At 42.5% G+C, this 26,190-nt stretch overlaps 1 protein-coding gene across 1 annotated transcript in view; it reads right to left on the bottom strand.

Annotated features, from left to right (window-relative positions):
• The window catches only part of CHN2 (chimerin 2), a 480,978-nt gene that overhangs the window by 453,983 nt on the left and 805 nt on the right, over positions 1-26,190 (bottom strand). The gene's annotated exons all lie outside the window — the stretch shown is intronic.

Below are 26,190 nucleotides of genomic sequence, written 5' to 3'. Positions count from 1 at the left end.
TTTTTTTTTAGCCTGGTAGTTTTTCCTTTCTCTACCAGCTCAGCTGAAACCAGTGCTGAGATTCTGCTGTCATGAGCCTTCATTCACAACTATCTGGGGATTTTTTTCCCCTGTTTAATGAGCCCATCCTCCCACTGTTCCTAGTCTGGAGCCATGCGCCACAGCGCCTTCCAGAACCCTGTATCATGAGCTCTAGCATCAGGCCACCAAGCATCACGTTTAAGCCATGACCACAACTCCGTCCCGCCTTCCTCAAGGGGCTGTGAATTCTGCCTCTTGCACCTTGGGTGAGCCAGGGCTGGGGATGCTGCAAGAGGCCCAAACCAGGGACTAGCTACTCGAATGCCAGTGTGCATTGCCACTAAACCACCAGGCCAGCTCCACCACCTCCTTTTTTTTTTTTTTTTTTTTTTAATAATGCATGCACAGCGAAAGTACAGCCAGGTCACAAATGCCCAGTCTTTACAGATAAGTGATCCAGAAGTTCTGTATATGGGAAAATGAGGTAGTGGCCGTTCTCTTTTCCTCAAAGATGTATGAGGAGGCATCAGCAAGGAAATGGAATGAGACACCATGTAACAGGACTAACACCAATTATTTCTGGTCAGTCCTTTAAGAGGCACACACACATAATATATACAGACATCAAGACCAACAGCATGCAGAAGCTTTCCTAAGGGTATATCTTCATTTAGACCAGTGAAGAGGCATCCCACAGAATTTGGTTGCTGGTAGATAATGAAAGCTAGTAGAAGGTAGAATGGTTTGCATTGGTCAGTTCATAAATGATTTCACCAGATGTCTGGGCACATATAACAGATCCACTATGTGCTTTTAAATCTTGCTGAATATATGAAACGCCTGTCCTGTGGTTACAATAATTTAACAGATGGGACTGCCCATGTATCCTACTGCACTGATTCTCAACCCAGGGGCACCTACCTGGTCTGGTTTATCCACAGTAACAGGTGGATTGTAAAAGCTTTGCTCGCGCAAAAACAGCCCCCTACACACATGTGAGGGCCGCACACGAGCAACGCGCATTTTAAGAAGCCGCGTCGAGAATAAGGAGGCAGAAAAGGGGGCAGGGCGTGGGCATTCCAGGTCGGGGCCAAGACTTACACACAGCAGCCCGAATTTTGCAAAGGCTGATCATGGAACGTGTTGCCATGTTACCTGCGTAACTTTACTGCTGGTCCTGATGAGCCGCGCAAGTCTGAAGATTGTGAGCCAGAGGGGTCCTGAACACTGGGAGAGGTGGGAGAGAGGGAATGAATCACTCTATATATCTCCCACTGTAAGAGGGGCACTTTCAACTCAGGGTGCGTTCGAGGTGGGGGGGGGGGGGGAGGCGGTGTCACATTGGTCTGCCTAGGGCACAAGGGTCTGTAGACCTTTGTAACATCGCACCCCCCCAAATAAACCACCCTGAGTTGAAAGTGTTCCTCTTAGAATGAGAGGTATAGAGTGTCATATTGTCTCTCTCTCATGGTCACTTGTGCAAGCATGTTATGCATATCTGCATAAAGGCTGCACACATACATGCAGCAGGGATATTTTAAATGATACAGATGTATTTGCACATACAACACAAAATTAAGCGTATCTTTGCTTGCATGCCCAATATGGGCGCACGCATACGTCTTAAAAGTTACCTTTAAATATGAGAAAAACTTGCAAATACTGAGTCTTAATATATGCAAACATCTCTCAAACAGCTTCATTATGCTGAAAACAGATAGGGACCTCCAGGAAAGGATTCAGAACCGCCATCCTACTGAGCAAGACTGTCACAACTCCCTATTTGCAGATTTGGCCTTGAGGACTGCGAGATAAACAGAATGAAGTAAGCAATTATAACAAGTCAAACCTATGCACAATGACATTTTTAAACTGTAAGACAGAGGCAGCAATGCATATTAACTTATTATAAACAGGGACAGGAACGTTTAAAATAGGCACGCAGGCGCACGTTTGTCAGCCCGTGTGCCCGCTGTGATTTTATAACATACGTGTGTTATAAAATAGCCTGACCACACATACAAGTGCACACAATTTTAAGTGGACGCGCACTTATACGTGCAAAATGCTGCTTCTACCGCATAAGTGGGGGGGGATTTAAAAAAAAAAAAAAAAAGAGACAGGCGCCGATACCATTACCAGTTTAACCGGTTCATTCCCAGCTCACACAGGTAAAGAGTAGGACTTCCAAACCCTCCTAGTTCAATAGACTCCCTTCTTTCCTGTTAGTCGCTACCCTTAACGCCCTGCTGATCTATTTATCTTTATTTTACTACTTACATGCCCTCCATAGTAGAAGTAAAGTTACACGGCAGGGGACCCCCCGGCATGCACTAGTGTGCGTAAGTATTTACATGCTAATTTGAAGTTGAAACAGAGGAACGCTCATGCCCTGCCCCTTTTTTGAAACTTTTCATTTGTGCGCTTAGCGGTAGATATGACCATACTCGGGCGGCTTTTAAAATCCGTGCTGCGCGTGCTGGCCCGACATATTTGCATATCGCCCGGTTTTGGCGCATAAAAATTCACCTTTCAGGTATCTACAAAATGTTAGGTTTTGGAGGTTCTTTCTAATAAATACATTTTTTTTTTTAAATCTTTTAGACAGTGCCATGGAGAATGGTTCCCCCCATAAGACCACAAGGCAATGGTACATGTGCCACTCCACGGAACACACGGACAGAGCTCCAGACACACAGTCAGGGGCATTCCAGTCAATCCACCACTCTGACTTCTCATGCTTTAGAATCTTAAAATGAATATATAGCATTTACCCAGTTTATGTGAGAGGATGTTGTTTAAAGAATTTCTCCATATACGTACAGAACCAAAAGGCTGGAGAGTGAACATGCAATCCCACCACTATATGAAGACTGAAGACATTCAGGAGTGGATAATGATAGATCAGGTACTATTCTAGAAATACTGCCGAAAAATGTTAGTAAGGTACCTAAAGAGAAAAAAAAAGAACAGTATGCAAAAGCAATATTGCACAAATACGTTATGTAGTAACCAAAAAGGAAATGTTATATGAAAAATCTTATATTGAATGCCACTCCCAAAATTGTGACAATTATTTGTTAAGTCTATAACCGCATCATCAAGCCTGACAGCGTGCTCTCTGTGGTTTCAAATGGGAGCCGCCCGTTTGAAACCACAGCTTCTTTTAAATGTGAAACATTATTTGAAAAAATGACAATTGAAACAATGACATAATAGAAATGAGAAAAATAGAAATAGAAATAAGAAAAAAAGAGAAAAAAATGACATGATTAGAGGTCCGGGCGGTTCCCGTTTGAAAACACAGAGAGCACGCTGTCAGGCTTGATAATGCGGTTATAGACTTAAATAATTGTCAAAAATTTTTGGGAGTGGCATTCAATATAAGATTTTTCATATAACATTTCCTTTTTGGTTACTACTTTGTGTTTGTGGAAATTGTTCCAGTTCTTTTTTTGGTGTGACAAATACGTTATGTCCATGCAGCACACAACCAAATGACTTGTAGAGAATGAGACTTAATCACTAGGAGAGGAGATCCTAACAAACTGAATATATTGTGCTTCCAGCAGCTCACTGTGCAATGACATCAGAAGGATAGATGGAGACCCATTGCAGGCCTTGTTTGGTTTTCTCCAGTCTTTTGGCCTATTTCTTCTCTTTCCTTCTGTATCACTCCTGCATTCTCTTCTCTCTCTTATCAAACTTACGTTCTGTATTCTAATCCTTTGCCTGTTAACTTCTCTCACCTCACACATCCCTCTTTTTCCCCACTAACCAATTTAGCCATATAGTTTTAAAATACAAATATTAAATAGCATACTGTGACAATCACCTCCTTTCAAAAGCTTAACAATATGCATATATTGCATGTACAGTATTCAAACTCAGGTTTGCAGTGTAAACATTTATAAGATTTCAAATTATTGAGAGCCAAGCTTGTATTTAAAACTTCCGATAAGATAACAGGAAAAACTTAACAGAGCAACTAATTTCATCACTTCCTTTACAGTGCTGAAAAGAGCAAAACTGTAAACTGTATTTGAGTTTGGTCTTAACCACTGCCTTGCATGGTGATAAACTTGCTTCAGTGTCTCTCTCTCGGTTGCTCTTTTTATACATTTTTTTTTCTCTGTGGTAACAACTTTATAAATCTGAGTTTAAGTAAGTAGGCCATCACTAAGATACAGTATTATCTTTCATCGAGTTTAACCTTAGAAATTAATAGCTCCAAAGCTTATAAAAAAAAGTCCTTATTTTGCAAAATCTTAACAATTTCAACCTTACAACCCAGACTTTAAAAGCCTGCTCTATACTTGCTGATGTTGCCTCTTTTTTAATGCATATAATATTCAATTAGGGTGCTTAAAATAAAGGTTTATCTAATGGGAAACATATTATAACTCTACAAATTATAAATTATGCAAACAAGCGATAACACATACTAAGTGCATGGATAACTCCAATTAAGGAATTCTCACAATGTAACAATGTCAGAGACCAAGGGGAACTAGACACGAACACTGACAAATTATTCATGGTAGAATATTGATAATGGAAGAAGTCCTCCCATCAGCTCCTGTCGCAGATCTTACATCAAAACATGGACCCATGTCGGGAACCACATTATTTATATGAATCATCACTAATCGCAAAAGCGATTGAAAGAAATATTGAAATTTTATCTGCAAAACAAACATTTCAAAAATATTAAGCCTGGACCTATGATTATTTCAAAGCTTTTGTAGACCCAAATATGAAGTCTTTATTGCCATTGAGTGGTGGAGATAAGAGTTGAAAGCGAATGAGTTTTGAATGTTTACATATACCTATTGTACTGTTAACTCCAGATTCCATAGCTTGATTGTGCGCTAAGTGAAAAACTACTTCCTACTTTCTTCTCTGTACCTTCTCCATCGCAACTATATCTTTTTTGAGATGCGGCGACCACAATTGTGCACAGCATTCAAGGTGCGGTCTCACCATGGAGCGATACAGAGGCATTATGACATTTTCAGTTTAACAACCATTCCCTTCCTAATAATTCCCAACATTCTGTTTGCTTTTTGACTGCTGCAGCACACTGAGCCGACAATTTCAATGTTATCCACTATGACGCCTAGATCTTTTTCCTGGGTGATAGCTCCTAATATGGAACCTAACATTATGTAACTACAGCAAGGGTTATTTTTCCTTATATGCAACACCTTGCACTTGTCTGCATTAAATTTCATCTGCCATATGGATGCCCAATCTTCCAGCCTTGCAAGGTCCTCCTGTGATTTAACTACGCTGAATAATTTTGTATCATCTGCAGATTTGATAACCTCACTCGTCGTTTTCCTTTCCCGATCATTTATAAGTATATTGAAAAGCACCGGTCCAAGTACAGATCCCTGAGGCACTCCTATCCCATCACTTTTTAATTTTCTTAGAAGCCTCTTATGAGGGACTTTGTCAAATGATGCCTAAAAATCCAAATACACTACATCTACCGGTTCATCTTTCTCCACATGTTTATTAACCCCTTCAAAAAAAAGAAGCAGATTTGTTTCGCTATAGTCAGTAATTTTGTTTGTAAAAATGGCTTTTACCAATTTGCCCGGCACAAACATCAGACTCACTGGTCTATATTTTTCCAGATCACAATTGGAGCTCATTTTAAAAATTGTCTTTAGATGGGCCACCTTCCAGTCTTCAGGTACTGTGGCTATTTCCAATGATAAGCTACAGATTATTAGTATCAGGTCTGCAACTTTGCATTTGAATTTTCAGTACTCTCAAGTGACTACTATCTGGTCCTGGTGATTGTTACTCTTTAGTTTATTAATTTGCCCCACTCTCTGGAACCCATGGCTGGTGCCATGGTATTAGGTGCCCTAGGCAAACCTTACAGCCGAGTACAATGCCCCACTGCCCCCCAACCTCCCCTCCCCCCCTCGGCCCACTCCAAAAGCACAGTTAAGAGTTATGCATTTATAACAACATTTTACATGAAAAATATCAAAGCACAGTATTCTGAGTTAAAAATATCACTTGTATTATATTTACATGCCCTGCTGTGATGCCAACCAGAAATCCCTGCAAAAACACACTTGGAACCCAGAAGGTATTAGGCCTATTGTAACATGTGTTGTGAGTGGGCTTGACCTCCGAAAGCCCTAAAACATTAATACACTTCCTACTGGAGAATACCTCATCTCAGTCACAAATATAGAACATAAACAGACCCTCACCAAATATAGAATAAAGCAACCATAAAGTAGAAATATAAAAATGTGACAAAACCTGAACTGGAAACCACAAGAAGCCAGACTCTATGCAGTGCAACAATAAAAAACCAGAACCATCCCCATTCCTCAAATATCAAACAAAATCAAGAAATAAAATAAATACATAATTATCATAGTAACAACATACTGACAATATTCCAAAAACAGATGACAAATAAAAGATCAAATAAAAAAAATTGTATGTGAGTTTTTAATTATGTCCCAAACACCAATAAAATATTTGAAAACCGCAGACTACACCTGAAAAATAAAACTAAAAAGGTTTTTTTTAAAGATTCATGCTCTCCAGACCTGGGAATGTTTGATTTCCAGTCATCCTGAGATTGCCATGGTTTAGTGGGACTGGGACACACACACACACACACACACACTCTATCTCTCTCTCTCAGACAAGCCCCCACATGTCTCCAGCTCTTCTTTGGGTGGGATCTGCCAGCAGCCCTGGGCCCTCCTATTCATTTCATTTCAGCTGCTAGCAGGTTGGGATCCACCTGCAGCCCCATTTTCTCTAATACACACACACTCACTCACCCATCCCAGACAGCCACCCATTCACCCACCCATCCCAGGCAGCCGCCCATTCACTCATACACCCAACCCATCCCAGGCAGCCGCCCATTCACTCATACACCCAACCCATCCCAGGCAGCCGCCCATTCACACACATACTCATGCAGACCAGGTAGTCCAGGTCAACAGGTCATTCCTTCTCTGCTCCTGCTCAGTTCTCAGGCTCTTCCTGCATGCTGGCTCTGCAGTAATTCAAAACTCACGGTGCTTACACTACCTGTAGTCTTATCTTGTGCATTGCGAGATGAGAACATAGGAAATACTCACACCGTGAGTGTTGAATTATCAAGAGGCCAGTACGTGAGGAGGAGCTGCAGGACAAACTTCATCTGCTGCTCTGGCCACCAATGAGATGGAGCCCGCCGGTGGCCACATGGGCCTCCTGCTTTTTCCACTGCCAGTGGGATTCAGTCCACTGGTGATAACATGGGCCTCTCCCTGCTCTTGATACCGCCTCCCTCCCAGTGTACCTCCCTGTGCAATTGTCTGTACACCCGGTGGCACCGGGCCTGCTCACAGACTTCTTGCTTTGAATGTATTTGAAAATGATTTTTTATTATTAGATTTTGCCTATATAGCTAACTTCTTTTCATTTCTATCTTGACTTGCCTTATTAATGTTTTACATCTAACATGCTAGGATTTGTACTCTTCCTGGTTTACTTCAGCTGGATCAGCTTTCCATTCTCTGAAAGATATTTTTTGGCTTTAACAGCCTCTTTCACCTTATTATTTAAACTACAATAGCAGTTGTTTAGACTTCCTTCTTCCTTTTTTAATGCATGGAATACATTTTATCTGGGCTTCCAGTATGGTATTTTTAAAACAAAGAAAAAAAAAGTATATGCCCCATGCAAACTAAACCCTCATAACTGTTCCTTTTAGTTTTTTTCTAATTAATTAATTTCCTCATTTTATTACATTCTCCCTTTTTAAAAGTTAAATTCCTCTGCAGTAGTTTTACTTAATATACTCCCGTCCAGTGATTATGTCAAAGTTGACTGCATTATGATCACTACTGCTAAGCGCCCCACCATTAAACCTTTGCACCAGGTGCTGCATTCCACCAGAGGACTAGATCTAAAATAGCTGTTCTTGTTTGTTTCAGGACCAGTTGCTCCATATAGCAGTCTTATGACAACCAGAAACTAACTCCTTAGCTTATCCTGATGAGACATTTACCCAATGAATATTGAGGTAACTGAAATCTCCATTATTATTGTTGATAGCTTTATTCACCTTTCAAATTTCTGTTTGTATTTCACTTTCAGGGGTAGCAATATACCCTCACTATCAGGGCTTAATTTGTGGGGGAATGGCCTGGAAACACTACTTCTTTTCCAGACTTAAGAGCTAAAACAGCAGAGGTGTTCTGCTCAGCCCCTCCCATTTAGGCAGCCTGCTGGGAGGAGGAGAAGAGAGGATGAGTCTGGAGCAAATAGAGCAGAGAACAAGTCCTCAATTCCGTAATCCAGCCCTTTCCCTCCTGTTTCCCCACCACTCCTCTTCTACAGGGAACAGGAGAAGGGCTGATAGTGAAGCAGAAGCTGGAGAGGAAAAAAGCACAAGGTTGAAACATATGTGCAGTAGAAGCAATCATCAAGGCTTCAATGCAAGTCTTGATAAGCATTACAGCTCACAATTTTCAAACTTGTGCTAATTCAAACCCTTTGTCTCAGGGCTTAATATCTGGCAGAACAATTGGGGTGAGGTTTGTGAGGTACGAACAGCAAAGTTGACATAACTGGAGATTTTCTGTCATTTGGAGCGATGAAAGGTAAAAGAGGAGTGGATTTGTACATTGTACTCTCTATCTAGCTTACCTCTGATTGTGTATGTAAAACTGCCCTCCCCCCCCCTCCCCAAACCTCACTCCGAGTTAAAAGTGCCCCCTCTTTCAGTGGTATAAATAGTAAATGTACATATTAGTCTGTCTCTCTCCAAATCTCTCCCCCCACCCCCCATGGATTAATCAGCATGCAATGCAAAAAATAGCATGGATGCGATAGGTAATTTCTGCAATGCATGATATACTTATGCGGGAGCAGGGAAATTAGCCTAACCACGCCCTCTTTTTATCACGGGCACATTTTCCACTATATTTAATAGCATTTTGATGAATCTAGGTCAAAGGTTGTCCCGGGGGGGGGGGGGGAGGGGAAGAAGGGATAAAATTTAAGTGTATATAAATAAAATAATTGTAAATACAATTTAAATTTATTGCTGCTTTCCTTTTGCAAGAGATACTGCTGGCAAAAAAAAGTTGTACAATAAGAGAATGACATCCTTGAAGAATATAAAATCACTTTGGGTAAGTAAACAGTCTTTAACATGTAATTTCTGCAATTAAACTTCTTTTATGTGCTGTTTGTATCTATAACATTTCTCTTTAAATAACTTCACTGTTCTTTTTATAGGTTCCAGAATTACCAAAATATCAAGTTTTACCATAAGATATAAACAATAGTTATGTATTTCCACAAACATCAGTGTCAATTCTATACAGAATTTGGTTCTTTTTTTTTTAAAATGTATCCTTTTTCCTACTTTACTGCAAAATTACTATCCAAGTAAGCTGGTATTTTCCTTTAAATGTTTCCTGATCAGACATGTTAAACACAGTGTAGACTATAACTCCTGGGTCAGTCACTAGAGTGCCCTGGGCATGCCAATTTTCATGGCTCTCCCTATCAGGACTCAGTTTATATTTCCTATAGCTTGGATATCTTCTTCAACCTACTGCTATCTTTAATAAATCAGTAACAAAAAAAAAAAAAAAAAAAGTTTGCTCTTCTCTTACACGAGTTTATCTTCCGCAAACCTACAATCGGTATATGCATTGTTTACACGGATATTTTACGTATTTCCTGAAATCAGCTAAGGGAAAAAAGCCAAGAAACATGTTTCCCAACTTTTAGACCTTCAAGGATCATCTAGAATTCTATAATCCCACCCTCTAAGGAAATCCTTTTATTTAGCGATTCAATGACATCAAATTGGTCTCCTAATCTCTTATAGGTGCTTGCCAGTGCCAATGACTGAACATTCCCATACACTTGGTACATTTTTAAACCCGCCTCACAACCACTAAAATTCACACTTTTGACCTCACAGAGCTTTTGTCCTAAATGGTTTCTCTCACAGGCACATCTTTGTCCTTCAGACTAACAGCAGATTTACTTAGATTGCTGCATTTCTGTTCTAATTTTATAATTAAGTTTCCCTTTCCCTGTAGTTTGATTTCCTTACCTTCTCATAAAAAGGATATTTAAAAATTTCTCCTTTTAAGTATTTACCATCAAATTTATCCCAGAGTCAGCAAAACCCATTTACATATTCTCAAAATCAATTAAAATGTGGATCAGAATCAGGAACAGCTTCCTGTATATATCCCCTTTTGTGGTATTTTCACTGCTGCCAATAAAGTTTTGACAGTTTCCTTTAAAAAGAACTTTAAAGACTTAAAGCCACAGAGCAGAAAGTTTAATTATACTTCCTCTGTCCTTCAGTTAATCAACTACTTCTCCTCAAGTGCCTCACCTAACTGCTCACTCCTGGTGAGCTCCTACATTGCTTAGCAACACGGCACCAGCCTTATTTTTGTCTTTCAGCCATAGAGACTGCAGCACAAAAACATTCAGAACCCTTAAAGGGACAGCACTACTGACCATCAGTATAAATTTTTACCCCATTCATATATGTTGCTTTACCATTAACTTTATTTACAACCTGCTTATTAGCAGTTCATAAAGGTAATTTGGAATCCATCATATTTGTCTGCTCATAAGTTTCATTATACATGGGCTATTTCAGCATTTTCTACAAACCATGTTATGCTAGTATCCATAGAAGACAGCAAGTTAGCACATTTAAAACAAATAAGAGAAAATTATTTAACACACAATTAAGCTCTGGAATTCATTCAGAGCATGTAGTTAAAGCAATTAGCAGAGCTGGGTTTAAAAAAAGGTTTAGACAAGTTCCTGGTGGAGAAGTCCATAAACTGCTATTAAGTTGACTTAAGGAATAGCCATTGCTTATTACCAGGATTAGCAGAATGGGATCTATTTAATATTTTTTATTTTGACAGGTACTTGTATCCTGGATTGTCGGAAATAGGATACTAGGCTTGATGGACCGTTTGTGTGGCCCAGTATGGCAACTTCTTATGTTCTTAAGATACCTTTTTCTGAATCAAGTGCTCCTGTGTAACTGTCAGCTTTTCCCCCAGAAGCTGCTCTGTCTCCTTTTTAAAATGTTAGCACCAGCAGCTGGGTTCCATCCTAGTTAAGGTAGAATCTATGCTATGTGAAAAAAAAAAAAAACAAAAAAAAAAACAAACTCTCCCTACCTAATTCTCCTCATCAGGAAAAAAAAAAAAAAAAAACTTAGCCCTCTGTTTCACTTAACACACAGACAAGCCAAGCGCACCATTTACGACACAATTGGCCGCGCATTTCCGACCCAGAGTTGCCTACCACTGCCACAATGTAATGTTCACTTTTGGCCAAAATGGGCTACCAAACCCAAAAATACATCCAGATTACAGGCTTTGCAGCATCAATACCCTGATTTTTTTTCTAAAAGAAAGATATATTTTTCACCTTTCTAATACAGGTTATTGATATACATTTTCTTTTTTTTGATAACCAAGCTCTTTCAAAAGAATACTTCATTTTTTTTCCTCAATGAATGAATATCGCTTAGAAAATAAAGTGGGAAAATGGTTAACTGTTAGAAGCTATTGGTTGACCTAAACAATAAATCTCAACACACATGTTTAAGTAGTAATTCTTGAGCCTTTATTTACACAATGTGTCCCATTAAGGTCCCTTAGATAAATCTTGTTTTTCTAATGTAAAACCCTTTCCTAGACTCAGATTACACATGCATTTATAAAAACAGGATGCCACAAACCAGTAACTCAAACTAAATTCACAACAATCTGCAATTACAGTGCTCATAATCCCAATAGCTATAAACAGTCGTAAATTTTGCATCACTGTTCAGGCAGAGTGATAGAAGGCCTGTCTGAGGAATCTGGCCCATAGGAAGGTTAATTGTATACTCCACACTTAGAGCTAAAAGTCTGCGGATACTTTATACCTGCAGACTCAAAGCAGACTGGTGCACATAAGTCCACTTTGAAAAGCCCATGATTCCACAGGTGTACCCTTAGACTTACATGCAGAAAGCTACAACCTGTTTGGAGTATGCATAACTTTCTGCATGTAGATTTGCACAGTACTTCTGAAAATCAAAATTATGCAAGTAAATCCCTTCCCCACCCCAATTCCACCCTCGGGAAAGCCTCGAGTACGGGTTAAAAAAAAAAAGGTTTTCCGTGTACTTTACCCACAGAAATGCCACTGCCAAGATAATGTTCAAAAGTCCATTTATACACAAATGTTTTTGAAAGTCAAGTTCAAGAGGGTAATTTTCAATGGGACTTCTGCAGATAAGACAGTATTTATGCACAGAAATGTTTTATAAAATTGCCCACCCAATATGCAGGTAAGCGTACGTATGTTCAGCGCCACTTCTAGACAGTGCCGAGAAGGCAGGTGGTCACACTCAGTCTAGGTGCTAAGTCCTCACGGAGTCTCCACCTCCCCAGGTAAGATTCTGGGGGGTGGGGGATACATTTTCAGGGCACAAAAGACAGGTCAGTGTGAGGGTTCTCTCAGTAAATGTATCAAAGGATGTAGATGGGACACTCTGGATGGGTGATCCAACAAAATAAGGTTTACTGTGCTACTTCACTGATGACCAGCTGGCACCAAATATGCTCTCTCTTATATATCCATGTCCCCGAATCAAATCTAAATTCAATTTAATCTATGTAAGTGTCCTTCATGGTTTCAGGGCTCCGAGGGGTCTTCCCTTCCAGGTTATTGAAAAGAAAGCTCCCAGGGTGGAATGGGCTCTAACTAAATATTGTTCTCCCTCCCAAAAGCAGAAAAGTAGCTCAAGGTCACTGAGGTTCTCCTCAGCTCCACATCTCCCAGTCCTTTCCTCTCCAAGGGCAAGAGGCTCCTGTGGGGTCTCCAGATGAAATCCTTTACACTTCTTCAAAATCTCATCCTCACAGAGGGGTTGTTTTTTGGACTCTCAGCCTGACAGACCCAATCACCAACAGGAAAAACTCCGCTTTCCCCATTCCTAGGCAGGAAGGGAATGCATTGACGTTCGCTATATGTCAAGAAACGTGGCCAGGGCTTATGTATCTGCTTGGGAAATGCTGTTTTGGTTTTTTTTTAATCATCTTTAATGACTACAACGAGATTACAAGAATTGCAATGCTCTGCACATTAGATCGATGATTAGCTTCATGTATTATCTATTTTGTTGCACGAAGTGTAGGTGGATGGTTGTCTTGTGTTGTTTTTTAGGGTTGCTACAGTGACCAGTATGTTTTTTTGTGTTATAAAATCGATGCAATATTGTTTGTGGCGTAGAACCATTTTTACCTAATTCATGTCATTGCTGAAAGTGCATGATTACTCTTTCGGATAGTAGAAAGACTAGGGGGCACTCCATGAAGTTAGCATGTGGCACATTTAAAACTAATCGGAGAAAGTTCTTTTTTACTCAACGCACAATTAAACTCTGGAATTTGTTGCCAGAGGATGTGGTTAGTGCAGTTAGTATAGCTGTGTTTAAAAAAGGATTGGATAAGTTCTTGGAGGAGAAGTCCATTACCTGCTATTAAGTTCACTTAGAGAATAGCCACTGCCATTAGCAATGGTAACATGAAATAGACTTAGTTTTTGGGTACTTGCCAGGTTCTTATGGCCTGGATTGGCCACTGTTGGAAACAGGATGCTGGGCTTGATGGACCCTTGGTCTGACCCAGTATGGCATTTTCTTATGTTCTTATGTTCTTAATAAGAGATCCAATGTAAATAAAAGTAAAAAAAAAAAAAAAGGGACAAGTCATTTAAAAATACCAACAAAACTTTCTCCTAAAGTAGACAGAGATGCCCCACTCCAAATACTAGGTGTCAGATTCAGATGGAAAATTGGTTCACTTCCTAGCCTCTCTCTGGACAGGATGCTTCCTTCCCTCCCTGAGAAAGACCGGGGGGGGGGGGGGGGGGGGGGGGGACCAGGAAAAATGAGAACAAAGTCCAGAAATTCTTCAGAACAATCCAAATACTAGCCGGGTTGTGGACTGCAAAAATACAGTGGCACCTCCTATTTAGGAACAAGGGAACAAAACAAAAGATCCTCCTCTCCCGCGTCCCTGCCCCTAACAGATCCATCAGTTCTAACTTTACGATCCCTCACAAGATAACTCCCTCTCTTAGCTGCTACCATCTTGGATTTTCAACTTCATGCCTTGACTTACATATCTTCAATAATGTACGCTCTGTATATAGTTTTATAATCATATATGCTACTTCCTCCCCAATGCATCTATTGTAAATAGTTCCTTGCAATCTATGCAACTCCTCCTTTCCCTTCCCCATGCAACCCTTTCAACTCTTCATTCCCCTCCCTATATGCAATATACAACCCCTATCCCCTCTATACATTCTGTCCATCTTCATCCTCCCTCTACCCCTTTCTTTCTTTCCCCCACTCCATCCCCCAACCATTTCTCTCAATACCATCTCAGTTATCCAACAACCTCTATTTAAGTCTCTCTATTTAAGCTTCGTTCATTATATAGTTTATTTAATTTTGTTTTATTCACTGTTTTCCTATAAGTTCTATGTAAAGCCTCTGTTTTGCTGATTTTGAAGTTATAATGTAAACCGAACTGATGTTATCCTACGAAGTCCGGTATATAAAAACCACAAATAAATAAATAAAAGAGCCTCTCTCTTTGAATGCCACACAAAAATGCCAGGCTGATCTGACGCCCCACTTGAACAGACAGGAGCCCAACACTGTAGCAAACAAACAGGGGAGCACTGTAGCCAAGTGGTACGCCCCTCGCCTAGCTCTAGAGGAGATCCCAAAGGACTCTCTGTACACACACATTTGCACTTACTCATAGGTGTACCCAGTCGGAACAGAGGCATTCCAAGAGGATGCATTTACGCACACATTTTCAAAAGTATATGCATCCAAATTTTCCAACACACATCAGCGCACAAATATAAAGAGGTATAAATTATGTGTGGGTAGTTTAGGTGGGGTCATTTTTTCAAAGAAAAGCATGCACATGCTTATGCGTACTTTCCCTTTGGAAACTGGGGTCATTTATTCATGTCTTTGCCATCTAATTTATGTGGGCTGTTACAAAATGACCCCCAAAGGAAGGGCTAACAAGACACGGGTACTTTCATTCGGCCAAAGTCTGTCACGATTCCTTTTTTTTTTTTTGCAGCACTTCCCATAGATCAAGAGTAGCCACACTGGGAACCTGCCCCTGAGTACAGGTTTAATAGGGAAGAGATGAAGACAGTCTACAAATGAAAGAAACCAATGAAGATATACTTTATGGGCTATTCAGGATAGATTTGGCAGGATGTTGTTTTGGGGGGGAAAGCCTGGTTAAATTCAAGGTACGACTGAGGAAATTATTCCTCAGAATAAGAGCGAGACTACACTGCTATCAAAGAATTTTATTTATTTATTTATTTATTTTTTACTTTTTTTTCTACCATTTTCACAGAGAAACAGATAACACATGATACTGCATAACTCTTACAAACTGGGATAAGAATAATCCCACAGCCCTCTCCCTTCCAGCCCCCTTTCCCTTACTGTCCTCATCTCCTTCAGAGTCCACGTCAGAACCTTAGCACAACAGAGAGTATGGTGAACACCAAAATCGCAGACCCTATAGCAGTGGTCCCCAACCCTGTCCTGGGGGCCCACCAGCCAGTTGGGTTTTCAGGATATCCACAATGAATATGCATGAGAGAAAATTTGCATGTTATGGAGGCAGTGCATGCAAATTTTCTCTCATGTATATTCATTGTGGATATCCTGAAAACCCGACTGGCTGGTGGGCCCCCAGGACAGGATTGGGGACCACTGCCCTATAGGATCCCTCAAAGTCTCAACACTGGTGGAGCTCAAGCATCTGCCAGGTTTTGTCCGAACCATATTCCACAATCATCGCATTGCCAAAATAGTGTTCCTGGATTTGGATGTCAAAGATGTAAGATAGTCCCGCCAAATCCCTATGAACAGAGCATTTCTTTGTCTTAGGTGCTGATGATCTGCTTCTGTCATATGCTCAAATATAACCATTTGGTGCTGTTTTGACTTCCAATATACAAAAGATGGACTTTCCGTTTTCAGCCAGAAATCCAGAATTTTTTCATTAATAAAAATGCTTTTTGTAAAAACCCCTTTTGAGTTTTCTTTATTTTGGGATCCAACTTGTCTAGAGAATCAAACAAGCATACAGTAGGTGACCTGAGTACCTTACATTGTAGTATACCTCTTAAGTAAGTTCATCAGACCAAAATGTTCTTATTTGTACACAGTCCCAGAAAAAATGGTATAATGTTCCAGGAGTAATCTTACATCTCAAACATATATTCAATTCAACCAATTTCGCCTTAAGGGCCATGTGACAGGCACAATCATAAGGCGCAAAATCTTAAAATGACATTTTCAGAAATATCTGTTATATACAGTGGACCCTTGACTTCGAACTCAATTTGTTCCAGGGGGCTGGTTGTAACTCAAATTGGTTGTAAGTCAAGACCATTTTTTCCATAAGAAATAATGGAAATACCCATAATGCATTCCAAACCTCCCAAAGCACCCCTTACCTAACATTTTCATAATAAAAAAGGGTTGTATAATGTGCGTAATTACCAGAAACACCTATAATTTTCCTAGTGTAATCACCAAAAAGTTATAAAAATGTGCCTAGCCTACCAGAAACAACAATTTCATACGGTACTCACCATTCAAGTTGACATCTTTGGCTTGCAGGAAGGGAGGAGGGGGAGGATTCCCCCCTCCCCATCCCCTCAGAGCACATCTCTGGCCCCCAAATACTCATTTCCCCCTCCCAGCATACTCAATCCGCTCCTCCTGATACCTTGCTGTAGCCAGCTGAGTGCTACACCCCCTTTCTGCTGCTGCACAGAAGCTTCCTTGGTCACCAGTGATGCTGTTGCTTGCTGCAATGCCGTGCCAGGTCTGCCTATGTGCTCCTGTGAACATTTGCAGCTCTGGGTGCGCCTAAGATGGACAGGCCTCATCGGCGGCAGCAGCAGCAGCAGCCAATCACTGCATCAGCAGAGCAGAAGTTCCACCCACCAAGCCCCAAAAAACGCTATTGACAGGAAAAAACACCCAATTAGAAGCAACCGCACACACGAGCGGATACACATGGCCTTGGCCGGCATTAAGGTTGTACTTCAAGTCTTGGGTTGAAACTCAAAACTAAAATTTTGGTTGTAACCCAAGTTGTTCGTATGTCAAGCTGGTTGTAACTAGAGGGACCACTGTACATAAAACATTCTCTCAGTACTTTATAGGAGATAGGGACTTCCAACTCGGCATTCCACCCCTGTACTAATGCCTGCAGGTCAATGGGAGAGCTCAGCCTCTTTAAAACTTTATTTAAAGCGGCCAGGGATTGCCTCCTCCCCGGGGGCAGCTCAAAAAATTCGTCCACTGGGTGAGGATGCAAAAACCTGGACCGTTTGTAGAAGTCTCTCTCAATAAAATGTCCAATTTGTAAATATATATAAAATTCCTTGTGTGACAATTTAAACTCCGCTTTCAAGTCACTAAAACAACAAAACCCCCCCAGGTCAGTATGGGTGAACTGCCATAATAGGGAGAGACTTTTCCTTGCCCAATCTGGGGAATAGTCTTCTCCATTCCAGGTGTAAACCTCGGCGGTCCAACCACTGAGAGGGCCGGAGATACCTCCCAAGACATTTTCAGTGTTTTTATATATAAACCTTTCCATGCAGAGACCATGGTATTCTGTTGTACATCATTTGGTAACTGACGGTTAGGGGCATGTATCAAATTGCCAAGAGTCAGTGGGTGGCACTGTACATCTCATCATAGACATGCCGCAGTAGGCTGGCTAAGTTGTACTGTGATTTTTTTGTTGCTGTTGTTTTAAAGAATAAGCTGCATGTACCATCATAGACAGGAGTAAATGGCAGCAAGTTCCAGAAAACAAGAAAAGCTTAAATATGATGAAACAATGCTAAATGCCAGGTTTCACTTGCATCAACATCACTAACCAAAAAAGTGACGGGGCAACTCAGCCGGCACTTAAATACTTTAACATCTGCCTTTTTCATTTTTATTTCTATTTAGTTTACGAGGATGCACTGCCGTTTAATTTTTGACTAGCTTAAGTGCCCATCCAAGAAATAAAAATTATAGGTTTCAACTTTTTCATAACAGCTTAAAATTTCTTATTTCAATTTTTTGAGCTGTTGCTGGTGCAGCCTCCGAGCGGCAGGAGCCTCGGGCACCAGCTGTTGAGATTTCTCACTGCGTGAGCACGAGGGAGCAAGGGCTCGGCTCTTGCCATCTCCGCGCCCAGTGCAGGTCAGAGGCTGCCAGTCAAGCACGGGGGCTTCTTCTTGTGGCTGACTACCCTGCCCACAGAGAGGGAATTTTTATCTTTAGCTATTTACTTATTTACAATGTCTTTTATATTCCGCAACTTCCGAAAAATGTGTCCAGTTCGGATTGCACGCGGAACATTCATAAATCATTTTGAGCATTACAGACAAAAAAAAAAAGCAACAGAAACAGCTTTCATACAATAGCACAGCACCTTTCTAATGTGCCACATCTGCCATCATGCATCTAACAAAATTAGGCTGCCGCTGCGCTGACCCTCATGAGAATCCCATGCAGACTTCACACTGATACATAATAAAGATGAGCAGAGCATGACTGACTGAAGAGTGCACTCAGAGGAGGAGGTTTTGTAAGAAAGACATATTGTATGGTACATAGTAGCATATCATTTATTCCCCCAAAATTTGAAAATATGAAAACATAATACAGAAGACGACAGATGTTATGACCGGCGGTCGCAGATGGCTGCGACCGCGTTTACTCATGTCCTGCACCGTCCTGCTTCCTTCTCCAGGCCTGATCGCGGCGCGGGCCAGCCTCTGCCGCCGTGTTTCCTATGGCTCCTCCTGGCGGTCGAGACACCGCCGCCACCCGCCACCGCCACCACCACCCTCTTTTAAAGCCTCTTCGGCGGCAACTTCAAGGGGGTCCCTGATTGATGACATCATTGGATAAGACTATTTAAGCTCCATCTTTGCCCTCAGCTAGCCAACATGGCAACGAGTTCCATTACTATTGCTCCTGTTTCCTTCGTTCCTGTGGTGATGCTACCGGACCTTCTTGGACTCTGGACCCTGCTTGGTACCCGCTCCTCGGGGGCCAGCGTGCGCGTTCTTCGGGGTCTTGGTCTCCTGGCTTCCCCCGCTCCTCGGGCTAGCCCTACTCTCTCCAGGAGTCCTATCTACCTGACTCCCCACTCCTCAGGGCCGCCTCTGGGAACGCCTTCACCACTTGGGAGTTCTACCTCTGTGCTTCCTCGCTCCTCGGGGCAGTGCCTACATTCTATTGCGAGACTGCCGGTGCTTTCCTGCTCCTCGGGGTAGTGCCTACGTTTTACACTTGGGACTGTTGGTGCTTCCCTGCTCCTCAGAGCAGTACCCTTGATTCCACCACCGGTCTCTGCCGGTGCCTCCCGCTCCTCGAGCTGGACTACATCATCATCTGGAGACCTGACTCAGGCTTCCCCGCACCGCAGGTTGGCCTACGTCATCACATCAGTACCTCCTTCAAGCGCAAGCTCCGCCCCTCGGGGTTGCCTCTCCGGGACACCTCCTGCACGTCCTGTCTCGCGCTCCCCGCTCCATGTGTCTGCCTAGCGCTATCCCCTTCGGAGGCCTCTGCCCAGGTACTGATCTCCAGCCTGTCTAATCTACTGTGGGGATCCCTCCTGGCTTTGTCTCCTACCCCACACCTCAGGACCCCTCCACAGTTTCACCCAGAGCTCTCCGCTGTGCCTGACCTCGCCTCCCCACAGGAAGTAACAACTCGCACCTCGGGCCAAGGGCCCACAAACCTGCAGACCATTCCAACAGAGGAAAACAAAAAAGGAAGGAGACCTAAGAATAAGTACAAAACAGAAAGAAGAGTCAGATAGACAAAGGAATATTATACAGAATCTATTTAGATTCCTGTTTTACAATCTCCAAAATCATTACAAAATGTCAAATATACTGTCGGCTGACTTCCATTCTAAAGCCACCACTACTCAAAATAACAGCCTGTGACTGCCACTGACAAGGCAAGGGGTCTACACTACAGAGATAGCTCATTTAAAGACACCTTAAAAGCGAGATGATACTGGAAGATAATTTCAGCACTTGCTTTGAACTTCAGAGGAGGTGTAGATTGATAATGCTATTTACTCGGTAGGAACTAAAGTCCCATTACTGGCCTGCCATTTAAAGTTGGTAAACGAAATATGTAGGTCACTGTTGCCTTCCCAAACCTGAAATGGCTACCATTTAGCAGCTCTGTTCAGCAAAGGCCTTCTGCCTTAAAAAGCTCTTCTGCTGCTGCCACAGTGAATACAGCAGTTCCTCCCTCAATAAGCAGCATGTTTTGTACGTATACATTCACAAGAAACAAAACCCGCACTGATTAAAAGGCAGCAGGAAACCAAAGCCTCACATACCAAATGTTCCAGGTGATACTGGTTATAACCTTATTCATAGTACATTTGGTTGGGTGGGGCCAATGGATGATGCTGTAAAAGATGCACACTTAGGATTTCTGAAGGGAAGTCAAGAGAGGGCAAAATGAACTTATTTGACAAACACATTTGTAAACAATATTCGGGTCAATGCAATACAGACACACTAAAAACATGCATCCAAACGGAACGCACTGTTTTTGGTTTTTGTTTTGTTTTTTAACACATGCATTATCACCGCTCCTGGGCGCTCAATTCAATAGGCAAATGAGCCACCATGCTAAAAAGGACAAGCTAAGGATAAATTGTGCATCCCTAGCGTGTCCATGAGGCATGGCTGTGCCCAGGTTAAGAAAACGGACGCTCATAAATGGAGCGTCTCTATTCCTATCCTGACCACTTTAAAGTCTTAAGTTGGAGGAACCACAGAAAAGCAGAATTTTCTGCTTTTCTGTGCATGGCTTGGGGTGCTTCAAAACTTAACGCCAGCTCCGGGGCTGGCGCTAATTTTTGAGTGTAAAAACACGCAAGTCCAGCGCACAGTAACTTTTTACATTGGGCATACCAGCTAATAACCTCTTCATCATGCATTTACATTTAAGTCACTGTTGAATCCACTTAATATGCTACCTCTGTTACCTATCCTTCGCCTTCTACCATGCATATAATTCTCACCTAAGCCTCCTCCATCCCCTCCCTCCCACTCCCCATCCTTACCCCTATTAATTAATTTAGCCTCCTTAGAGCCAGCAACCAGTTACGTTATGCCATATGTTATAATTTTAATCTTAATTTTGTTTAAGTTTATATTATTGGCTATATCAATTGTAACGAGATCTGCAATGCAGCACGTCATTCTACATTGTTAATTACTGATTTCTCATCTCGACCTGCTACGCCTTTCCTCTTCGTTCGGTTAACCAAGTTCTCATGACCCTGTTCAATGTAATTTAACCTTCTTTCTAATTTTATAATACCCCTGTTCTATGTGAACCGATATGATATGCTCCATGAATGTCAGTATTAAAAAAAAAAAAAAAAAAAAAGAGTTAAATAAATAAATAAACGTGATAGGTGCTATTATCTATGCGCTGGTTTGGACATGCTTCGGACGCAAGTCTAACACTTCCAACCACCCATTCGGCGGCACGCTGACCTTAGCGCCCGATATTGCATCGGCCTGATTATGTGGCTGTTGTGTCTAAAAAATGCACACACAATGGAATGCTCTACCCCCAGACCTACGCCAAGAGCAATGCCTGCGGACTTTCAAGAAAGAACTGAAGCAAGCGTTTCCTTAAAATGACTGTAGAACTGTAGACTGTAGAACCCTCCCCAACCTGCTTTACTGCTCAGCTTTAATTCCCAGCCGTCCTACCTTCTCGCACCCCCCCCCACATTACTCCCTTGTTTACCCTCCTGTCAACCCCCCCCCCCCCCGCCCCCGTGCTACCCTTCCCCCCTCCACACCCTCCCCGCCCAGGGTACCCCACCCTCACCCTCCTCACTGCAAGGCCCTCTCACCCCCCCACCCTCGTTATTCCTCAGCCCTGGATACTTAAGACTCAGAAGATACAAGTTATATTGTTTTATTGCTATAGTGGTTATGTCGTTTTTTTTATATTGTTTTATATTGCTACATCCTTATATTTTTATACTGTTATATTCTATACTGCTTATCCCTCGGTCCCCAGAAGTCCTTCCTCGCCATCTCCCCCTGTTACACGCCACTTTCCCCACCCTAGGTTTCGTTCATAATTTGTTATACTCTAAATGGCTGCAGAAATGTTAATACCCCGTTACCGACCAAGTTTTTACCCGTTCCATGTATTTCTCTCCTGTGTTTGATGTAAACCGATGTGATATGACGGGTCATGAACGTCGGTATAGAAAAAGAATAAATAAATAAACTACAAAAGAATCAGGAAGATGATGAAAAACTGATAGATATGCATACAGTCTATAAAAGGTGAGATATACCTGTTGTGGCAGGAGGGGTCGCCCCTCTAAAACTGCAGGAGCAGGGTGGAAGGGGAGAGGAATCTCACTGCAAGCTGTGGTGGCATCGGGGGTGCAAGTGCAGGCTACCCTCCAAAGATGTGCCATAATCAGTGGGCAACCTCCTCCTCCACCTTGGACCTGCCCTGTTAAGGGTCCGTGGCACCTCCGGACACAAGGCATCCCTAGGCACGCGCCTACCGGGAAACCCGGCTCTGCCCAGCAAGGCAAGGTTTGCTTATTGATGGACAAAGCTCACCACAGAGACCCATTATAATAAGAAGTAAGGCTTCAAATTTAGGCGAGTTAAGGTCAAAAACAGAAGACTGTCAAAACGAGATTAAAAGCTAGCGTGCGGGCCACCCTGGTGGCAGTGCCTGTGTTCTCTCCCTGGGTCGGCTGGAGATGCGGTAGAGGTGGTGTTCGCAGCCATCAGGCAATGTAGCCAGAGCCTATGACTGCAGGTTTCCAGAAGGAGCCCCCCTGCTTGGTGTGTGGGATCTGGCCAAGGATTTTGCTGAAAAGAGTGGGTTAATTACGTTGGGCGAGTACATAAAACAGGAGGGGGGAACATTCCCCACCCAGGTGTGAAGGGAGGCCCTTAGAGTCAGATGCCAGTACAGTTCTGACTGAGCTAGAAGTAGGAAGGAGCAGAAGGAAACAGCTCAATCCCAAAAAAATAAGCAAGCAAACACGCAGAGTCAGCTCTGACAATGTTGAAATTTGGGTTGAGTTTAATATCCCCCATACACTTTGAAAAGTTGGCTCCCATACATACAGTTTATATGCAGGCAGCTCTAGGACTTGTAAACTAAATCACACTGTTCATTTTAAAATATGTTTTCTGACTATTTATGTCAGTATCAGTAGAATAGGGACTGCTTAGTTTTATTTTCTTAAATATTCTCTTCCTTTAGGTACATTCAACATGTTTGCTGTAGCTTTGCAACTACGGTATGTAATGTCCTGTTCTCTCCTGTTCATTTGACTGTATATGTTTAGACTGTATATGTTTATACTGTACCCTGCTCTGAACATCGGCAGTGTGGGTAATAAATGTTTTTAAATAAAAAATTACATTTTTTTAAAAATACAGTACTTTGGGGGGGGGGTTGTTTTGGGTTTTTGTGGTTTTTTTTAAGTGTTTGAAGATATGAATTGCACTTTACACTGATAGCTGATTAAGTTCACAGGCAACAGATAAAATAACTTATTATTAAAGAAAAAAAAAAAAAGCCACGTCAAATGTTGAGCAGGCACCAAAGCATGTTATCCCTCCCTGGACACAGTGAAGATGTTTGCTCAGAATTGGAGGTGTTCAAGCACTCACTGCACCCATAGAGCTAGAACCTGTGACTAAGTGCAAGAATAACTTCAGCATATAAATTGATCACCACTAGAGATGACCCTAGGGAAGTATAGGGGTCCAGAGACAATCGGCAGGACCGAGGACCCACGCCATGAGGCTGAACAGTGAGATGGGGACGGGAGAGTTCCCTCCATACTGACTGATAGCACCTCCTGGTCCACCAATAGCAACGTCAGGGAAGGCCAAGATTCTTCCCCTCAGACAGCTCTGCCCTACAATCTCGTCCCTCAGTTCCCACTGCATATTCCTGAGTCCCAACTATGCCCAGTCACCCCTCTCCCCCCCCCCCCCCATCTCTGCAACCCCATCTTGAAAGCTGCTTTTCTGCCTCCCAGGGGCCTCGCTATCACTTCCCCCTCACTGTCCCCGCCCCCAGCCAATAGAGAAATGAGGCAGGCGGATCCAACACCTCCTGCCGCCACTCCTTCCTCTCCCTCCCATGCCGGATAGATCAGTTGACTGAGCAGTTGGGGGAAGAACCAATAGGATCAGGGTAGAAACACTGGATCCGCTAGTTCCACTTTCCTTCTGGCCAGACTGAAGAAGGAGCCACTTCTCACCACCTGGGCTCTAGAGCAATGCAGCAGGCAGCTCTTCTTCACCTGGGAAGTGAGTGGAGGAGGAGCAGCAGAGTCAGGGCACGGTTTAAGAATGTGATAGCTAGGGTGCGAGGTTATCCCAGCAGCATGGGGCTCGTGGTGACTGCTCTGGTTAGGGTCTTTCCACTCCACCCAGAGGGGCCTGATCACAAACTTTCTAACTGGGATGGAAGGTTTTTAAGTTTATAAATTGCTTTCATCGTTCAGTAATCTGTGTGAAAAGAAATGGTGACTTCAGTCCATGCTCTGCTTGGAGGACATGACCATCAATAGCCATCCTCACAACTGTTTCCTAGTTAAATATCCTTGATAGACAGTCTCAGCAGTGAGGCCAAGAGTCAGAACATGGAGGCTGAACTCCCCTCCTGCCCTTAGAGGTGATCCCTCCAGAGCAGCCTCTGGCCAAGAAGTGAGGAGGTCTGCATGGCCACGCAGCCTGTACACCCAACTGACTTGTTAGCAAATCAGTTTCAACTGCTGGCACCTTTCACCAGCACTAAAATTTGTTAGATTAAATATTTTCTTATACAAAACTCTTAGTAGAGCAATAACATCTTTCTGCATATCCAATATTAGATAAATATATACAGATATATGTCTTAACATAGTCAACTCCACAGCACCCCATGGCATCTTGGCACAACAAGCAACCAGACACAAAGAAGCTTGTTATTGCTGATACACAGACCCATTAAATTAATTAATTAAACGGTTGTGTTAGTTATGCCTTTTGGTTTTTTTCAAATGTCTACACAGATTTTTTTTTTCCATTTAAAAAGCATATTTTACTAACAGTATATTAATGAAATACTATTTTGCCAAGTTCAAAACAGGTTTTTGGATTCTGAATGCCACCTAACCGCAGGTAACAGTCTGAGGCCCTACAGGCAGCAGTGCCTCTATCTCTGAGCCAGTCTGACAGCTCCTCAGTGCAATCACTTCTCACCTACCTGCACAAGATTTATTATTAAACAACTCCATCACCTGAGGAAGTCAAAGGCAAAAATGGTGTTCCCCCCTCTTCCCCAATAAATCATTTGATTACAAACTGCCATAGCCAGAAGCAAAACCTCTAAGTCCGTGTTATATATATATATATATATATATATATATAAATTTCAGTTGGATCAGCGCAACAAGCTATAAAGGGTATGATTTCTAACCCTGATTCAACACCATGCCATTCTCTCGGACAAAAATAAACAAAGTGTCTTTCCAACAGAAATGCTGCGAGCCACAACGAAAAGCTGCCCGTATCTGCATCAGAGAAACACAGCCGCTTCTGTTTCACTTGTTACACTGCACGCAGCTTAGGCGAGCCGAAGAAAATCTATCATTCTGTCGGGGGGGGGGGCCAGTCTGGCTCACTCCGCTTAGGGTCCGGCTGCAGCATTCCAGCCGCATTCGGCTTTTTAAACATCTAATTCATAGCCGGGGGGGGGGGGGGGGGCGGTGTGAAGCAGCAGAAACGGCCAAAAAGCCACACGAGGCTGCGATTGCCCCTGCTGCCCCCCCCCCCCAAAGCCCCGGCGTGGAACGGCTCTAAGTTAGGGCTCCAGGTTCCTCAGGCGCACTCTCGAGCCGCTGCACATCTTCCCCGCAGACCCGGGGAGGGCAGCAAGGCAGGGGGTGCATCCCGCTCCTCAGCGTTTCCCCT

This window comes from Rhinatrema bivittatum, chromosome 2 (genome assembly GCF_901001135.1).
Source record: "Rhinatrema bivittatum chromosome 2, aRhiBiv1.1, whole genome shotgun sequence".
NCBI classification, from domain to species: Eukaryota; Metazoa; Chordata; class Amphibia; order Gymnophiona; family Rhinatrematidae; genus Rhinatrema; species Rhinatrema bivittatum.
The sequence above is the reverse complement of the archived record's forward strand: the minus strand, read 5'-3'. Positions and strand labels throughout refer to the sequence as shown.